The following is a 3,377-nucleotide window of genomic DNA, read 5'->3' as shown; positions in this document are numbered from 1 at the left end:
TTGTTTATTATCTAAGTGACCTGGCTTTTGGCGTCCTTGGTTTTATATCATAATTAATGAATTTTTAAGCTGGGCTTTTTTGTTTGTTTTCTTTCTTCTGTAGTTTGTGTTAAATTTGCTCCTATTCTTCTGCTTGCTGCAGTTAGTACTGTGGTCAATAATTTGAAATGTTTCTTTTTTCCAGTGTGGTGTTTACTGCCATAATTTCCCCCTAATCACTTCTTTAGAATTTGCCCCTAAAAATTTTGAATTTATTTTAAAGTGTAAAACAATTTTAATTTCCATTTTTATTTCCCTTTTGACCCATGTGTTATTTAGAAGTGAGTGATTTAGTTTCCAATATTTGAAGTCTGTCACAGTTTATTTCCCACATGGAGTCCTAATTTTAATCTATTATCATTAGAAACCATATGTTGTATGATTTGCATTCTAAGGAATTTGTTTAAAATATGGTTTATACTTGTATATTTTCCATATGCACTTGTTAAAACAAATGTATATATACTTATTATTATATGTATTATTTTATAAATGAAAATTAGGTCAAGTTGGTTGATATCACCATTCACATCTGTATAGCATTGCTGACAAAATTTCTTCTCTATATATTCTGTCAGTTATTAAGGGAATAGTGTTAACATTTTCAAAATAATTATGGATTTGTGTATTTCTTTGTGCATTTCAATCAGTTTTAGATATACTTATATGTTCTGTTATTAGATGCACATATGTTTAAGATTGCTAGGACATCTTGATGAATTTACTTTTTGAGAACTGTGAAATCACATTTATTTGTCCTGGTAATATTATTTGCACTAAAATTGACTTTGCCTGGAATATACATATATACATACTTTTTCTTTGTAGAATCATGTGCTATTTGCCATCTTTTTATTTTGACCTGTTTGTTTCTCTATATTTAAGTGTGATTTTATAGACAAAAGATGTTGTCCTTGCATATTTATAAATCTAACAATTTTTACTTTTAATAGAGGTGTTTAGACCATTCATATGTGGTATGATTATAGGTGTGGTTGGGTTTATACCTATCACCTGCTTTTGGTTTTCTACTTATCTCAATGATCATTGTTCCTTTTTCTTCTTTTAAGGAAATACAATATTCTAATTTAATTTTTTATACTTTTCTGTATTATTCAAACAACTCTTTTTCACATGCATTTTAACATAAATTCTATTTACCCCTCTGTAAACACTCTAAGAACCTTACAATTTTATTTTTTTTATTTCTTTGCTCCTTGCTTTTGTGCTATTTCATTATGCATTTTTCCATATATTATTAACCTGTACCATATTGATATATTTATTTAAATACAATATGATACTTTAAAGAGATTGAATAATAAGAAAAAAAGCCTTATGTAATTCCCAATATATTATCATTTCTTATGTTCTTTATTTATTTATGTTAATTTATATTATGCTCTACCATTATTATCTATATGATTGAAGAATTCCTTTACTATTTATTTATCTTGGATTGCTTTTGATGAGTTCAGCTTTTTTGAAGAAAAAGATTATTTATTTTACTTTTCCCCTTTCTCTTCTCCTTAGAAGTCTGATATTACTGGAATATTGGGCCACTTGAAGTTCTTCTATTGAGCAGTTAAACTATTGATTTATTCTCTTTCTCACTGCTTCATTTTAGATACATTCTATTACTATTTCAAATCCACTAATCTTTTTTGTTTTCAGTGCTTAATCGTCATTATTCCCATCTGGTATATTCATATCACATATTTTATTTTTTAATCCATTAGAAGTTTGATTTTAGTCTTTTTTATATCTTCTAAGTTTCAAATTATTTTTTCTGTACATATAGATAAAATAATGTACAGATGTATAAAGGAGCAAACAATTTATTGGGGAAAGCATAATCTATTTGTTAAGTGGTACAAGGAACAACTAGATATTCAAATGCAAAATAATGCAGTTACCCTTCTACTTACACTATATACAAATTTTAACTCAAAATGGATCATAGCCCTAAATCTAAGAGATATGTTATTAAAATCTTTGAAGAAAACTGAGCAAATCTGTGGCTTTGCGTTAGACAATGGTTTATAAATATGAGAGCTAAGATGTGTATCAACAGAAAACATAGTTAAATTGTCTGTTTCAAAGGACATCAAGAAATTGGAAACAAAATTTATAGAATAAAATCATAGAAGGGAGAGAAATATTTGCAAGAATTATATATATAGATATATACATATTTCTATATGTAGAAATAATGTATCTGATAATTGCAATCAGAATATAAAAGTAACTTTTACAGTCAGCAATAAAATTTTATAAAAATGATTAAAATGGGTAAATACAGAGTTTATTTTAGTGTGATGAAAATATTTGGGAATTAGATAGTACTGATGATTGCATCTCTTTCTGAATCTAATAAAATCCCTGACTGCACACTTTAAAAGCCTGTATTTTAAGGTATGTGATTTATATATTTCAGTAAAACTTTTAAAAGGAATGTATCCTATTAATATAGTGTCATAGGTGTGCAGTGGCAAAGTGGGTGATGCAGGAATATACTTTGGATCACTCTTGGTAGGTGTAAAAACCTGAAGTCAAATAATGTGATTCAAAAATCTATAGAATATCAAAAAGGAATACATTAAGAAATTTTAAAAGTATGAACTAGATTGATGTATACTATATTGGAAAATAATACAGTTATAATTGTTTCCATATCTTTTCCCACTAATTATATCACCTGCATTAGGTTTACAATGACTTTGATTATTTTCCAACAATGGCTCATATTTCCTTAATTAATTTCATGCTGGGTAATTTTTATTGAATTGTGAATCTTATCATTTTAAATCCTGGATATTAAGTTCATATAAATATTCTTGACTTTTGTTATGAGACTCAGTTATGTTACTTAGAAACAGTTTGAGTCTTTGGGGGCTTGCTTTAAAGATATTTAAAGATGGGTAGGAGCAGTGGTCATCAGTCTAGTTTCTCCCCACTATCAAGGCAATATACACCTGTGTACTGTAACCAATACTCCAAGTGTCTTTATATTTTTCCAATCTGACTCTTGGTATCAGGGACAATTCCTGGATGTGTGTGTCAGTCACTGATTGTTACTTATAATATTTTTTAGGGTTTCTCTCCCCATCCTTGGGGAGTTTCCTTACACTAATGTACTGAGCAATAATTGGTCAAGTACCTGATAGGGAGCCTCTAGCTCCCCAGGATTTAACCTCTTTGTAGCTCTTTACTCTCTGATACTCGGTCTCATGAAGTTTCAATTTCTTGACCTCTCCATACTCTGGCTTTATTTCCTCATCTCAGTGAGTCTGACAGTTTCTGCTTGAGATCAGCAACCTAAGCCATGGGCTGGATAT

The sequence above is a fragment of the Dasypus novemcinctus genome, chromosome 27 (genome assembly GCF_030445035.2).
Source record: "Dasypus novemcinctus isolate mDasNov1 chromosome 27, mDasNov1.1.hap2, whole genome shotgun sequence".
Taxonomy (NCBI): domain Eukaryota; kingdom Metazoa; phylum Chordata; class Mammalia; order Cingulata; family Dasypodidae; genus Dasypus; species Dasypus novemcinctus.
Note: the sequence above shows the minus strand (reverse complement) of the source record.